This window comes from Phyllobates terribilis, unplaced genomic scaffold, assembly GCF_046119375.1.
Source record: "Phyllobates terribilis strain yellow unplaced genomic scaffold, ASM4611937v1 Scaffold_5__5_contigs__length_657084704, whole genome shotgun sequence".
NCBI lineage: Eukaryota > Metazoa > Chordata > Amphibia > Anura > Dendrobatidae > Phyllobates > Phyllobates terribilis.
This window is the reverse complement of record NW_027362765.1, coordinates 19,647,648-19,665,334: the sequence shown is the minus strand read 5'-3', so window position 1 is coordinate 19,665,334 and position 17,687 is coordinate 19,647,648.

Genomic DNA, 17,687 nt, shown 5'->3' with positions numbered 1-17,687 from the left:
TGGGAAACTCAAGCATTTTTCAGGCGGCTCCCCCCGGTGGTCTGCAGAGGGCCTAAAAATTGCCCAAATCGATGGGAACAGTGGTCAAATGACATGGGAACAGCATGAGGAGGACCCCTGGAAGCATTTCTGACTCCCAGGTCACTTCTGTCAACAACGTTGTCAGAGGTATTACGCCACTTTTACAGACTCACAATAAAACATACAAAAACTAAACCAAAATGGATTTTCCTGGGAAATATGTTAAGGAACATCCTTTCCAGGGTAATGACTTGTATATAAAGCAAAATAAATGACCAAAAACAAAAATACTCCTCCACACCATGGGCTATGTTCACACTTAGCGTTTTTCATGCGTTTTTGCACTTTTGCATTACTTTCAACCTTGACAAATGCATTCACCAGGAAATGTCATTTTAACATTTTACAACCTTATCTGGCCATGTGGTGTGTGAGACATGATCAGACACATTGTGTTTCATTTATGAAGGAGGGACGCTGAAAGTCACATAGCCTATTTTTATAGGGCCATCAGGCGGCCTTTACTATTCTTAAAGGGCCAGCAGTCGGCCCTCACTATTCTTAGAGAGCAATCAGCCGGCTTTGTTTTATTATTCCCATTACTAAAGAGTAGGTCTCCTGTACTGTTATTGCGTATGCATTGAGTGGCAGGGCTGCCCAAAATTTGGACGCACCCCAATACCACTTTGAAAATTTGAACGCACCCCAATACTCCTTTGAAGAGACTTAGAAGAGGGCCTCCTGAAAACAATGTTCCCATTATTAGGAAGTAGGTCTCCCATTGTGTTTGCCTATGCAGTGAATGCAAGGGCTGCCAAAAATTGGGAGGCACTCCAATGCCCCTTGGAAGAGACGTGGAGGAGGGCCTCATAAAAAATGTTCCCAATAGAAAGGAGCGGGTCTCCTATACTTGTAATGCCCATGCACTAAGTGTATGGGCTGACAAAAATTTACCCCTGGGGTGTATACATGAACATACTGTATAAAAAAAAAATTTTTTACGGGCATCATAAACACCCTTTAAAAAAATTTATGTGGGTGTTGCGTCACGGACCACGGTTACCCTGGTGATATGGTGGTGGAGGATGAGAATGAGGAGAAGGAGGAGGACAAGAGCAAATAACCAAAATCAGGAAACGTATACCCTACCCATGTGTGGGTGTGAAAAGGTGCATGGGAATACACCTCCCAAAAAAAGACACTGGATTTGAGTTTGTTACGCTGCTATCATTCGGTGGTGTTGAGAAGTCTGGCCCAATCCAGCCTTTGTTCATTTTTATAAGAGTCAGCCTGTCAGCATTTTCAGTTGACAGGCGGATGCGCTTATCAGTTATAATTCCACCAGCGGCACTAAAAACCCGTTCTGATAAAACGCTAGCGGCAGGCCATGCCAGGACCTCGCTCTGCATGTCCTCCTGCCAGGTTGGGTCAGTTACTATATCATCCAGCACCTCATCTTCCACTTCCGCACCCTGGTCCTCCTCCTGACTTTCTGGCAATTGTTTCTCATCATCGTCCACCTCTTGTGACACTTTCCCACAGTCGCCTTTGTATGACCGTGGCTGCTCAAATATTTGGGCATCGCTACATGCGATCTCCTCTTGCCCCGCTTCAAGTGGACCAAGTGAGAGGCCCGAATCTGTAAATGGAAAAGTGATCAGCTCTACGGAGTGTCCAAGTGTGGGATCAGTTGTCTCCGTGCACTCGGCATGGTGGGAGGAAGGAGGATCAGGGTGAGGAATATGCAGTCCAGACTCACGGCTACTGAGACTTGACCGTGTGGAAGACAGGGTGGTGGTGGTGGTGGCAAAGTGACTGGAAGCATTATCCGCTATCAAACCAACAACCTTTTGACACTGCTCTGGGTTCAATAGTGGTGTGCTGCAGTCCCCTAGGAATTGGAACAGGAAGGTCGGGCGAGAAGATGTGGGTGTTTGTTGTGGCACAATTTCAGCTTGCCCACAGCCTCGGCCTCTTCATGCACCATCACCATCACGTCCAGTTCCCCGTCCCTTGCCACGTGCCTTGCCCATTTTAAATGGAGGACAATATCTTCCACGCTCACTACAAATGGCTGTATTTGGAGCGAAGTTATATGTAATCCGTGTGACGGAGAAACCACAGTTTTAAATACCTGGCCTGTAGGTAACTATTTTGAACAGCAAACCGGTGTCAAAACCTTTGCTGACACACTGAAAAAAAATTAGAATGGAGGCCAGAAATGGCAGTATTTTCAGCGCAATTATATGTGATTCGTGTGGCGGACAAACCACAGTTTTAAATAGCTGGATTTTTAGCGCTGTAATATGGAAAGGACCTGGCTGTATTCTGCAGTGCCAACAAGCAAATGGCACAGAAAAACGGTATTCTCTGGATTGCTTTTTAAGCAAATAATGAGGATTAAGATCCAAAAAAAAATTATTCCTGGCCCCTGAGACCTGGGCCTATTTCTAGAAATATCTAACAGCAGCAGAAGGCAGAACTGGAATGTAGCCTTTTGTGCTATATGCACTGCAGTCTGCTATATACACTGCCTGCCTGATATTTCTGCAGATGGATTAGTCCTTAGAAGGACTGTTTGTTGAGATGGATATGTGTAATGTACTTGTTTTCTCCCAAGCTCAGCAGCACCTCTCCCTACACTGCCTGATTGCGGAGTAGACTGACGAGCACAGCGGCGCCAGGTCTGATATAGACCTGATCACGCTGTGCGGCCAGCCAGTCACTGTAATGCCACAACCAACATGGCTGTGGCATTACAGTGAGTGGCAGGCAATCCCTGCATGTTGATTGATTGATGTCAAATATGCAGGGAGGGGACCCGAGCATCTCGCAAGTACTCGGCAAGCTCCGAGCATTTCGAGTACTGAGATGCTCGGGCGAGTACTTGCGAGTATGCTCGCTCATCACTAATCATTATGCTTCTTGTCATACCTCAGAATATTTCTGCTCCAGGTTTTTTCTTCCTACAGGATGACCTAGTAACTCCAAGAACCTGTCCCTATTTTTGGATACTGATTTTCAGCCCTGCTGATTGTTGGGAGGCAACAACATTCCTGATACTTTGATATTCGCAATGTTGGCTTCTGACCTGGCCAACAAGCAAGGGGTTTCGATCGTATCCCTACTCTTCCAGGGTTTTAGTAGGTTGCCATAATATATCGGAAAAGTCTTCCTTTTCCCTGGTCGGTGTACTTTATAGTTGACCTCTCAACCACCCTATAGGTTCCCTGCCACTGGGTAAGGAACTTGCTCTCCACTGTAGGCATTAACACAAGCACCCGATTCCCAGGATTAAATTGTCTCACTCGAGCTGACCAACTATACGCCCTGGATTTTTTCTGTTGGGCTTTGAGAAGGTTCTCTTTTACTTGTCTCTTCACTTTGGTCCCATGACACAACCGATCATTATGCCTGGCCCCTTGCAGAAACCGATTATTGACTTCCATCTTCTGGGGAACCCCATTTAACACACTTACATTTTCCAGAGTACCTTTTACTGTTAAATTCCTTGTGCTGACCAGCCCATTAGTTGTCCTGGGACTCCTCTAGATCAGGCATATTGGCTTCAGGGGATGTTTCCTCATCCTCCTTTCTAGACAGTACAGTGAACGGAAATTTAACGTTAACATCTTGTGACTATGTTACCAAAGCCAATTTCTGGCGACATACTGGACTACTGGGTGCTACAGCTTTAGCTCATGAATCCTAGAACAAAGGAAAATCTTGACTTGGAACAATAGCATGCAACAAGTCTCGGACCACTCCCACTTGGTGAGACATGGAACCACTATCTGTGCGTATGTTGACCTGGGCCATGGTCATCTCCATAGATACACCTTACCCCCGCCCCCTTAACAGGCACTAGCACATGTGGAACTGTGGTCCTTACCAAGGTCAGCATAGTCCCTGAGTCCAGAAGCCCCAACTCTTGGACACTGTTTACTGTCATTCCTGAGGCCCCTTGTCAGGATGAGGAACAGCACTGCAGGCAGGGTAAGCGAAGTAGGACTAGCACCGGCCTATGCTGCAGTCCACCTGCTCCAAGGTCAAGGGACAATCGGCTGATATATGACCTGGGGCACGTCACCTCCAATAGACAACGTTAAGAGATCTACCTCTTGAAACCGGCTCTGACCCCTCCTGGGACCATGGGCGCTCCTCAGTCGTGATCTTGGGCCCCTTCTTTTGGGTATTCATGAAAGGTGACCGCAAACTCCCCTTGATTGCTCAGGGAGTTCTACACAGCCAAGTACCTTTCCACCAGGCTCACTTGGTCATTTACATTTCTGGGGAATCTCCCTAAGCAACCCAATTTTGTGTGGATTTAGGTAGTGAGTGTATAAATCTGTCCACTACCACTCTTTCCACCATTTGTGTCGGAGAGCAGGTCTCAGGCTTCAGCCATCTCTGAAACAGGTGTAATAGGTCAAACATTGGGGACCGAGGAGGCTTGCCCCTTTGGTAGTGCCCAAGGTGCACCTGTTGCACCCTGACGGACTGTTACGGCCAAAAGTGTCAGAACCTCCGCCTTTAGCTTGCCGTACTCCTTGGCATCTTGCAGGGCAAGATCGTAGTACGCTTTCTGCGGTTCCCAAGTAAGGTATGGAGCGAAGACCTCTGCCCATTTCTCTGGGGGAAGTTTCTCTTTGTCTGCCACCCTCTGAAAGACGGTCAAGAAATCCTCGACGTTGTCCTCCAAAGTCATCTTCTGTAAGACTTCCCATATTGTTTGTCTCACCCAGATACCTTCACTTTGGCTGGTGGGTGGTACCATCTCCCTGGCCCAGACAGTTTCTGAAAAAGATTGACATCGTCCTCTCCCACCATTTCACTCAGATAATTTTTAAGGTGGCTGACATTATAATTTTTAATCTTTAACTCTTGATGTTGTTGAAGAATATTTAGATTATTTTTACTTTCTTTGCTAATGAGTCTTTCTGTCTCTACACAAAAAACAACAAGGCGAAAAACGCGTCGGGACAATGTGGGGAGTTCTTAGTTTACACGCCATGGGCAAGTTTAGCATTTTGTTCTGATCATCATTCATTCTAACTTGTATAGGTCCACTTATGTTTTTTTGTCTGAGAAATTGAATATATTCCTCTTTCTCTGACACTTTGTTTTTATCGCATATAATATATGATTGAGGCAATATATACTCATTTGTTAACATTTTTAGTCATTATACCATATACTTGTTGTTCTTATACCATAGGGTTGTTAAGGCAATATATATCTTCTTGCTTACATTATTTAATATACCATATACATTCTTTCTATATATGGGCCAAACTGATCTTTCCATGGGTGATACTCATATATTGATAGCTCTCCCTTAATTTGTTCCTCATGTAATAGACCTCACTGATATGTCATGTAACTTTTAATATATCTTAATAAAATACGTTTTTTATTTCATATTGGTGGTTTATGGTTACTCCATTTGTTTCTTTTTTGCTTCTAGTTCATACCCCTCTATTTCCTTTTCTTGTCACTTTGGGGGAACTTGGTAATTCTCATGGTTCCTAATCATACTATTATAGGATGTGACATATTTGGTTAACTCTCTACACAAATATATATCACTGCTCCACAAACTACAAGGTGGGCCATTTATATGGATACACCTAAATTAAATGGGAATGGTTGGTGATATCAACTTCCTGTTTGTGGGACATTGGTATATGGGAGGGGGAAAACTTTTCCAGATGGGTGGTGACCATGGTGGCCATTTTGAAGTCAGCCATTTTGGATCTAACTATTTTTTTCAATGGGAAGAGGGTCACGTGACACATCAAACTTATTGAGAATTTCATAAGAAAAAAAATGGTGTGCTTGGTTTTAACGTAGCTTTATTCTTTCTTGATTTTTTTTTACAAGTTTATGACCACTTATAAAATGTGTTCAAAGTGCTGCCCATTGTGTTGCATTGTCAATGCAACCCTCTTCTCCCATTCTTGACACACTGATAATAACACCACAGAAGAAATGCTAGCACAGGCTTCCAGTATCTGTTGTTTCAGATGCTGCACATCTCGTATCTTCACAGCATAGACAATTGCCTTCAGATGACCCCAAAGTTAAAAGTCTAAGGGGGTCAGATCGGGAGACCTTGGTGGCCATTCAACTGGCCACGACGACCAATCCACTTTCCAGGAAACTGTTCATGTAGGAATGCTCGGACCTGACACCCACAATGTGGTGGTGCACCATCTTGTTGGAAAAACTCAGGGAACGTGCCATCTTCAGTGCATAAAGAGGGCAACACATCATTATGTAGCAATTTCAGATATCCAGTGGCATTGAGGTTTCCATTGATGAAGAGTGGCCCCACTATCTTTGTACCCCATAGACCACACCATACCATCAAGATACAAGATGTCCAGCATCTGAAACAACGGATACTGGAAGCCTGTGCTAGCATTTCTTCTGCGGTGTTGCTATCAGTGTGTCAAGAGTGGGAGAAGAGGGTTGTATTGACAATCCAACACAATGGGCAGCACTTTGAACACATTTTATAAGTGGTCATAAACTTGTAAAAAACTCATGAAAGAATAAAGTTACGTTAAAACCAAGCACACCAATGTTTTTCTTATGAAATTCTCAATAAGTTTGATGTGTCACATGACCCTCTTCCCATTGAAAAAAAATAAAGTTGGATCCAAAATGGCTGACTTCAAAATGGCTGCCATGGTCACCACCCATCTGGAAAAGTTTCCCCCCTCCCATATACTAATGTGCCACAAACAGGAAGTTGATATCACCAACCATTCCCATTTAATTTAGGTGTATCCATATAAATGGCCCACCCTGTAGATGCAGACTGGTCCTCTCCATACACATTATACACACATACCTCTGCTCTGCACACATAATACACACACACACAATGAGACCATGTGGAAGGTGAGGTTTAGTGCCGTGTAGTGTCCATTACTGTAGCGTGGTTGTGCCTGTGGGATGGGGTGACCTGAAGCCATGGTGACTTTTCAAGTACAGATCGTACCCACCAGGGTCGGCGGTAGGGGCAGGCAGACTAGGCATAGGGCCCCCACTCTCTCAGGGGCCCCCGGCCCGCCGCTGCCCAGTACAGTTGATGGTGATGATGGAGGAGAGAGCGTCATGTGATGCCCTCTCTCCCATCATTCCCTCTCTGCCTCTGACGCAGCGTCATGACGTCATCGCTCCATGCTGTGCAGGGCAGTGGAGCTACTGCGACGCACTGCTGGTACCGGAGCTGCGGGGGAATGAGGAGGAGAGGTAAGTATTATATTTATTTTTTAACTCACTGAGGCCATAATACTGGAGGACTGGGGCTACATTATACTCTATATGGGGGACTGCATTATACCCTAAATGGCTGTATTATACCCTAAATGACTGCATCATACCTGCATTATACCCTAAATGGCTGCATTATATTCTAAATGGCTGTATTATACCTGGATTATACCCTAAATGGCTGCATTATACTCTAAATGGCTGAATTGTACCCTACATGGCTGAATTAAACCTGCATTATACTCTAAATGGCTGCATTATACTGTATGTGGGCTGCATTATACTGTATGGGGGTGCTACATTATATTCTATGGGGGCTGCATTATAATCTATATAGCTGCATTATACTGTATGGGGGCGCTACATTATACTCTATGGGGCTGCATTATACAGTATTGGGACTGTATTATACTGTACTGAAGAATATGGGGGGCATTATACTGTACAGATGACTATGGGGAGTGCATTATACTGTATCTAGGACTATGGGGATGCAATATACTATGAGGAGTGCATTATACAATATGGAGGAATATGGGATGCATTATACTATATTAAGGACTAGGGGGTGCGTTATACAACATGAAGGACTATGGGGAATGCATTATACTGTATGGAGGACTATGGGTAGTGCATTATACTATATGGAGGACTATGGGGAGTGCATTATACTATATGGAGGACTCTGGGGAGTGCATTAAACTATATGGGGGAATATGGGTGTTATGCACACGCCCGGGCTAAGCGGCGTGTGCGTGTGATTGGTAGTGATTCCACTGGACCGTGCCGGAGAGTGAATGCCTGGAGGGGCGTGACTAAGTATTCACCCGATCCGACCAGGGTCGCACGACGGCATACGACGCCAGTGCACCAAGGAGGAACCGAGCAGAGGGACCAGGTGCTACTCCAGGACAGACCCCGGACACGGCTGTTGACCCACACAGGGAAATACAGGAACAGGCTGGTACACAGACTGGAGGGTATAGGCAGGCACGACTGGTATGCAAGCAGGAGGAACACAGGCGGGATAGGACCCAGTACACACCGGGACTCAGGAACAATACAGGCAGAGGGTTACAGGCAAGCACAGCTAGAGTGCAGACAAGGCTGAGCAGGGAGGACAGGGCTCTGTTCACACGGAACAGACAGGAAGGGAAAGACAGAGCCAGATACTCACACAGTACTTGCAGAGACAACAAGCAGGAGTTAGGTACGAGTTCAGACTCTGCAGAAAAAGGAAGGGAACGGACATAGAGGCAAAACAGGTAAAGGACAGGAGAGAGTTCAGACTGGAACTGAGTGTACGGAGGAGACCGACACTGCAGAGGGATACAGGAGCGGGTCTGGGAATACGGCCCCCAGAGAGGCGGGACGAACAGGCAAGGAGCGTGTTCAGACAGGACAGACCAGACACAGGAGCGGGTCTAGGAAATCGGCCACTAGAAGGCGGAACGAACAGGCAAGGAGCGTGTTCAGACAGGACAGACCAGACACAGGAGCGGGTCTAGGAAAACGGCCACTAAAAGGCGGAACGAACAGGCAAGGAGCGTGTTCAGACAGGACAGACCAGAAACAGGAACGGGTCTAGGTAATCGGCCCCTAGAAGGCAGGAGGAACAGGCTAGGAGCGTGTTCAGACAGGACAGACAAGAGAACACAGAAAAGACTCAGTTCAGACACGGGAGCTGATACCGCAAAGCAGGAGACATACAGGACTAAGTTCAGACAGGCCTGGAAATACAGCCTCCAGGAAAGGCAGACAAGGAAACAAAGACGGGACCTGGCACCTTCAGAGTGCAAGCACACACTGAAGGAAAACACTATGCTCAGGCAGGGATAGAAGGGAGCTGCTGAGCTATATACCAAGTGTCAGACAGCAATAGGCTGAGGATGCACAAGGGGTGTGACCCACAGCAGGTACAAAAAGCAGGAAGTGATCGGGCGCCGCCCTTAAGCAGCAGAGACAGACACAAACAGACAGCATGGAGGGAAGCCAGAGAGACATTCCGGACAGGAGATCAAGTGCGCGCTCCTGCACAGTGGGAAATGGACCACTATGCAAGGACGCCGCCAGGTATGTTACAATGGGGAGTGCATTAAACTATATGGAGGACTATGGTGAGTGCATTATACTATATGGAGGACTATGGTGAGTGCATTATACTATATGGAGGACTATGGGGAGTGCATTTTACTATATAGAGGACTATGGGGAGTGCATTATACTAAACTAGCAAAATGCTGCCTATTCATCGAGTGATTGGATTGTTTATGCTGGAACAAAAATCATTGTTCTCAGCGCACATCGCCCAGTGAAAATTGCTGATATGCTGCTGATAACATGATACTGTATGGGTACAGATTGATCGATTAGTGATTGTTCTGTGCCCATCATTCTTCATCAGCCGGTGTAAAGAAGACGGAAAACAAGCGTCAAACAACTTTAATACTGTCGATCACGGTTGTTTAACGGCCTGAATTCAACATGTAAATACAACCGAAATGTTTCTGTGTGATGGTGCAATATGTGAGCATTTGGGGCCCCACTTTAAACTTTTGCCTAGGGCCCCTCTTTGTCTAAAACCGGCCCTGGTACCCACACTGTCCCACTCTGTACACATGTGGCTCCACTCCATACATGAAAGCCAAGTGGGTAAGAAGTCCTTAGTGGAAAATAATGCCATCACGTCATATATTAGATAATAGCCACAGTCTCATCCCTAGCTCTAGCGAAATAATCAGAAAAAAGAGGTGAAGAGACAAAGGGTGGCGAAAAAATATTGATAGAATAAAAACATACTTTATTTGGTCTCCAAAGGAGAAAGAGCTTACTCTTCATTGAAGTAGAACCACATGTTTAACATATGGGAAGAGGGTAAGCCAGTAAATGACCTCTTTGAAGCAGAGGACCCCTGCAGTGACCAAATAAATAAAGCAGTATATCTATTATGGAGAAAAGTCAGAAGTGGGAAATCTAACATTGTTTGAGGTAACTCTTGTTCTCTTCACAGGAAACTGGACATCTGCAATAGTCGGTTCGGTGCTGATGGTCAGATATGTATATTGGGGTTTGTGTCAATCCGATATTTACGGGATATAGATTTTCAACTTCAGGACTAATGGGGGAAGAATATTCATATCTTTTCAAAACTGTGAGCCATGCCTATAAGCCCCAAATTAATAGTAACCAGATAGCTGTCAACAGCCATGCCATGTTTCCTAACTATGAAAAGGTAAAATCACGATAAAAAATATGACATCAGTATTGTACACCTGTGATCTTCCGGAGCGAAGATATTGTTTATGTTGGGGATATCATAATTTTCTGAAACTGAATCCACATCCAACTATCGGACCCACATGAGGTCATCAAGGGAAGATATGAGGGTGTAACATAGGAGCTAAAAAGACAAGGCAAATTACGATCAGTATTCAGTATCAGGATGGAAGATACATCACCATGTAAGATTGATCTAAGTTTTTGGACGTTTTCACTAGGAGCGGGTCCCTCAATAAATCTGCGTCATTGCAGTGACGTAAGGTTTAGGCTATGTGCCCACGATGCAGAAATGAAGAAGAAAATTTCTGCAGCATTTCAGCATCTCCCTGGCAGAAAAAACGCATGCAGATTGTGCATGCGTTTTTCCTGCAGAATACATGCGGATTCACATGCGTTTCCGCATGCAGATTGACAAGCGCTTTCCAGGCGATAGCATCACTTGGAAAGTGCTTGACAACTAGGTCACACTGTATAAATCCATGCAAACGGCATGGATTTATACAGTGTGAACCGTAAAAATTAAAACAAAGCTATACTCACCCCCGAGGCCCCGGCGTGTGCTGCTGCGCTCGTTCCTGTCTGGTTCCCGGCTGCCGGCATATCGCGAGACAGAGCGGTGAAGGGCCTGCGGTCACATGACTGTGACGTCACCGCAGGTCCTTCAGCGCTGCCGGCATTCAGAGAGAAGCCTTTGGAAAGGTGAGTATAAACTTTATTTGTTATTTTATTCTTTTTTTCACAGGTACAATGGTACCCAGGTCTGGATGAGAGTCTCCTCTCCTCCAGACCTGGGTACCATCCGCACATAGAGACGCATAGAAGCCGCTTGTACAAATGTACAGTCGCGGTTTCTATGCGTTTCAATGCAAGTCAATGGCGGGAGTTCCGCTGCGCTTCCGCAAAATTAAATGACATGCTGCGGATTTTTGTACGCTGCATAAACGCTGTGGAAAAATCCGCAGCATGTGCATAGAACATGCGGAATCCCCTTGGGGACCATGGGGTGCGGATTACCTAGCGTTTCACAAGCGTTTATGCTGCGGAAATTCCGCAGCATAAACGCTTGAAAAACGCTATGTGGGCACCCAGCCTCAGTTATTTTCTTTTGTTTATCGTTTTATTTTATATAATTGTATTTGCTATATTGTTTTGTCCCCTTTGTAAAATCTTTTGTATATTTTTTATAAACACTGCCTATCTTTCTGGATTAAATATAAAATGTAATATTTATGTTCCTTTTGTTCTGTGAACCGCACTGCTGAAAGCGTTACACTACCTATAACGGGTGTCCAATCAGCCTGTAAAATGATTGGTAGTGGCAGCTAATAATCTTTCTTGGATTATTGTGGAGTTGGCAGTGTCCGTACTGAGATACAGTTAGGTCCATATATATTTGGACAGAGACAACATTTTTCTAATTTTGGTTCTAGACATTACCAGAATGAATTTTAAACAAAACAATTCAGATGCAGTTGAAGTTCAGACTTTCAGCTTTCATTTGAGGGTATCCACATTAAAATTGGATGAAGGGTTTAGGAGTTTCAGCTCCTTAACATGTGCCACCCTGTTTTTAAAGGGACCAAAAGTAATTGGACAGATTAGATAATTGTAAATAAAATGTTCATTTCTAGTACTTGGTTGAAAACCCTTTGTTGGCAATGACTGCCTGAAGTCTTGAACTCATGGACATCACCAGACGCTGTGTTTCCTCCTTTTTGATGCTCTGCCAGGCCTTCATTGCGGTGGTTTTCAGTTGCTGTTTGTTTGTGGGCCTTTCTGTCTGAAATTTAGTCTTTAACAAGTGAAATGCATGCTCAAGTGGGTTGAGATCAGGTGACTGACTTGGCCATTCAAGAATATTCCACTTCTTTGCTTTAATAAACTCCTGGGTTGCTTTGGCTTTATGTTTTGGGTCATTGTCCATCTGTAGTATGAAACGACGACCAATCAGTTTGGCTGCATTTGGCTGGATCTGAGCACACAGTATGGCTCTGAATACATCAGAATTCATTCGGCTGCTTCTGTCCTGTGTCACATCATCAATAAACACTAGTGACCCAGTGCCACTGGCAGCCATGCATGCCCAAGCCATCACACTGCCTCCGCCGTGTTTTACAGATGATGTGGTATGCTTTGGATCATGAGCTGTACCACGCCTTCGCCATACTTTTCTCTTTCCATCATTCTGGTAGAGGTTGATCTTGGTTTCATCTGTCCAAAGAATGTTCTTCCAGAACTGTGCTGGCTTTTTTAGATGTTTTTTAGCAAAGTCCAGTCTAGCCTTTTTATTCTTGATGCTTATGAGTGGCTTGCACCGTGCAGTGAACCCTCTGTATTTACTTTCATGCAGTCTTCTCTTTATGGTAGATTTGGATATTGATACACCTACCTCCTGGAGAGTGTTGTTCACTTGGTTGGCTGTTGTGAAGGGGTTTCTCTTCACCATGGAGATTATTCTGCGATCATCCACCACTGTTGTCTTCCGTGGGCTCCCAGGTCTTTTTGCATTGATGAGTTTACCAGTGCTTTCTTTCTTTCTCAGGATGTACCAAACTGTAGATTTTGCCACTCCTAATATTGTAGCAATTTCTCGGATGGGTTTTTTCTGTTTTTGCAGCTTAAGGATGGCTTGTTTCACCTGTATGGAGAGCTCCTTTGACCGCATGTTTACTTCACACCAAAACCTTCCAAATGCAAGCACCACACCTCAAATCAACTCCAGGCCTCTGCTTAATTGAGAATGACATAATGAAGGGATTGCCCACACCTGTCCATGAAATAGCCTTGGAGTCAATTGTCCAATTACTTTTGGTCCCTTTAAAAACAGGGTGGCACATGTTAAGGAGCTGAAACTCCTAAATCCTTCATCCAATTTTAATGTGGATACCTTCAAATGAAAGCTGAAAGTCTGAACTTCAACTGCATCTGAATTGTTTTGTTCTGAACTTCAACTGCATCTGAAATGTTGTCTCTGTCCAAATATATATGCACCTAACTGTATATACATATATTCCATGTGTTGGAATCGGAGGTGTATATACCATATGCTCAATGTTAGTTCTCTAATAACTGGCCTATTAGTGGAAACATCCTGTGACCTTCTCCGTTAATATTCGTTCAGTTGCGCAATTGTCCTGACGATAGAGGGCAGCAGAGTGCTATTTGTAACAGCAGGGTGGATCAGCGCGACATCCCCTCCAGCTGTGATCTAGACAGTCTCCATAAAAATGGAAACAAACAGGGTAGTGGTGAGTTTGTTAATGTGTTTAGACTGTTCCACGGTCTTCATCATAACATACTTTTGTAATACACCACTTCCTTTTAAAATCATAAACCACACCCATATTAATGACATAATAAGATAAAGAAAAAATCAAATCAGAAGGAGTACACAAAACATCAAATGACAATTTAGTAAATGTACAAGAGATCACAACGGTAATTCATACATGTTAGTTGTCTAGTATTTGCTTTTAAGATCCATAAAACCGCTTTATTTAATGAAGTCCACTTTCAAATTCCCACCTCTCTGGTTTGTTAACCCTTTCAATCCCAAAGAAGCAGAAAGTCTAAATTTGTCTGGTGCGCCTGCACAAAATGTTTGGCTGCACCAGAAGTAAGCTTTCTTTTGATAATGTCGGCAATATGCTCAGAACTACGGGATTTAAGCTTCCTAATGGTACAGTCAATGTACAGTTAGTTGCAAGATTTGCATTTGATTCTGTAAACTACATATTTGGTATAACAATTTATGAAAGAATTAATGAAAAAAGAGCGACCATTTGCAATAACAAATGTTACTGTCTTTTCAGCAAAACGGCACGTTACATTTATTTGGCTCCAGCGCATTTGGAAAAACCTTTTTGTTTTTTTTAACTAGGATCCTGAAATAAACTGGGGGAAAGAAGATTACCCATAGATGGACCAATTTGTGGGGCATATTTAATGCCTGGATGTAAAATGTCTTTTAAGATAGGGTCCTAGTATAAAATAGGCAAGTATTTAGAAACAATATTCTTAACCGTATTGTATTTTAAACTGCAGTTGGTAGAAAACACAGGAGTGGAAAATGTATTATTTTTAGTAATGTCAGTGACATTAGGTTTGTGTCAAATCTAGACAATTTGTTGGATTTTTGCATGGCACTGTTCAGAACAGGATTACCATATATCTGCTTTATATTCTGGTAGAAATAATCTGACACTGTTTACTGTATAATTGGGGAGTAGAACACGCTCGTTAATTGCACCATTGCAATTAATGCAGGTAATGAGTGCAGAGTAGGAGAGCTTCTTAACCCTGCTGTTCTGTTCGGGTCTACTATACACTTATAATGTTACGGTTATTTTTGACCGAACCTATTCAAGTCTTGATTTTTAGCTAATTTAAGTGATTTATTTGAATACCTGTTGCATTATTATACTGTATGTGAACATGGTTGTTCATAAACAAATGAAAAATTAAATCAAAAAATTAATTTTTATTTTTTTTGTATCAAAAAATGGTACATGGCCTTATTGCAATATTCATGAATATTGCACATTTCACATACAAGAAAAATATTCTTTATATAACTGTAAACTATAACTAATCTAATAACGTCAAACTGTATGTAAATATATTTTTTCAAAAAAATAAAAAAAGTTCATTTTTTTCTATATAAAATGGTAAATAAGGTTCATGGTGCTAAATTTACTGGTTGCATTCATCACAAGTATAATTTCCATGTCTTTTGCATAAGTGCTTTGCACAGCTGCAACATATCACATTTGTTTTGTGATTACTTGATGTTGGACAGAAGGCGCATCGTTTCCGTTTTAGGATGGTTGCGTTGCTGGTGGAGGTCGTGGGTATCATAGTAGTGCCGGTGGAAGCCGTTGGTTCACTTTCTTTAGCATGCTGTTGGATCCTGTGGACAATGGCTGCCGCTCCATCATCTCTGGGTGTTACTTTTCTTTCTTCGATATATGGGCTAACCAGTGATTTTCCCAACTCCTCTATAATAATTCTTCTTTTCTATACTTTATTTTTGTTCCAATTTGAGTGTATTTCACCCCATAACACGAATGCATTGTATGCCGACAAGAATGTTGTAAAAAACAACCATTGGCCATCGATTTGTTTTGTGTTTACAGGTGTAAGTGCCTATGAGTTGATCTAAAGTATCAACTGCCCCTTTTGTGGCATTGTAATGTAAAATCATGTCCGGCTTTTTGTCGTCTCGATTACTGATTGCACTAATATGGTGCATTGTGCTAATCAGAATGACCCGTTTGTGTTTTTTGGGAGCGTAAGAAACTACTGTTGAAAATAAGAAATTATTTTCATTTACACTGTGAAATGTTGACAACTAAATTGAACTATTTCTATATGAACAGCAGGGTAAATAAGATACAGCGAAAAATTTTTGCACATAACTATACTGGAAGCGAATCCATCTGCTGTATCGTAATTTGAAAATGTATGTATGTGTAAATCTGCACGGACCTAAATAAATTGATAAATAGTAGTAGATGCAATATATAGTCCAAAATGAGATTATAACTCCTTTATTTTACTAAAAAAATGGCTGGAGATTAGTAGAAAAGGCTATCGGTCATTTTTGACCGAACAGTACAAGTGTAAAAAAAAAAAAAAACCTGAAGCAAAAAGTAAACAAAAAAAAATACCCATAATAAGAACCCCTCAAATGAGGAAAAGTCAATTAACCACAAGTTTCAGAACCGCATAATGAATATTTTAAAGAATATCTAATTTCAAATTCGGTCAAAAACCAAACAGAACAGCAGGGTTAAAGAAAAACTAACAGGTCTGTGAGAGACAGAATTCTTGCTTTTTGGCAGGTGATCAAATACTTATTTCTTGCAATAAAATGCTATTTAATTATCCCTTTAAAGCTTGGGGCGTATTAGTACGCCCCAGGCCATCACCCCCTGTTCAGTGAGGGCTCCGGCACTGAGCCCGAACTGACTTATACAGCTGACATGTGCCCGCAACAGACGCGGGTGGAATCGCGATCCACTCGCGGCTGTTAACCAGTTAAATGCCGTTGTCAATCTCTGACAGCAGCATTTAACAGCGCCGCACTGGAAGCGCGTCACTTACCCCGCCCATCGGTGACCCCGTCACGTGATCGCGGGTCACTGATGGGTGGGCATGACAACCCTGGGTCTGCAGCAGACCCCAGTGGTTGTAATTAGTGTTGAGCGAGTATGTTCTGTTAACCTTTCGCCAAGTATGCTCGAGCCGAGCTCCGAGTATTTACAGCTGCTCGGTGATATGTTTGAATCGCTCCCGTGTGCATGATTTGTGACTGTTTGACAGTTTTAATACATGTGAGGAATGTCTATTTCTTACACATTCCTCACATGTATTAAATTTGTCAAACAGTTGCAAATCATGCACACGGGAGTGATTCAAACATATCACCGAGCAGCTGTAACTACTCGGAGCACGGCCGAGTATACTCAGCGAAAGGGTTAACAGAACAAACTAGCTCAACACTAGTTGTAATCTAATGACCGCTATGAGCGCCACCTAGTGGTCGGCGCTCATAGCACAGGAGCATTTCTGCTACATAGAGGTGATCTGCTCATCACCTCTATGTAGCAGAGGCGATTGGACAGTTGCTGCTTCTAGTCTCCTATGGAGAGTATAGAAGCAAGCAAAAAGTGTAAAAAAATGTTTTTAAAAAATTAAAAAAATATAAAAGTTTAAATCACCCCCCTGTCTCCCCATTCAAAATGAAATAATAATAATAAAAAAAAACATACACATATTTGGTATCGCTGCATTCGAAATCACACGATCTATCAATATAAAAAGAGAATTAATCCGAACGGTAAACGGCGTAACGAGAAAAAAAATTCTAAATGCCAGAATTAAGTTTTTTGGTCGCCGCAACATTGTAATAAACTGCAATAACGTGCGATCAAAACATCGGATCTTCCCCAAAATGGCATCAAGAAAAACGTCAGCTCGGCGCGCAAAAAATAACCCCTCACCCGGCCCCAGATCCTGAAAAATGGAGACTCTACGGGTCTTGAAAATGGCGCCATTTTTTTTTTTTTTTAGCAAACTTTGGAATTTTTTTTCACCACTTA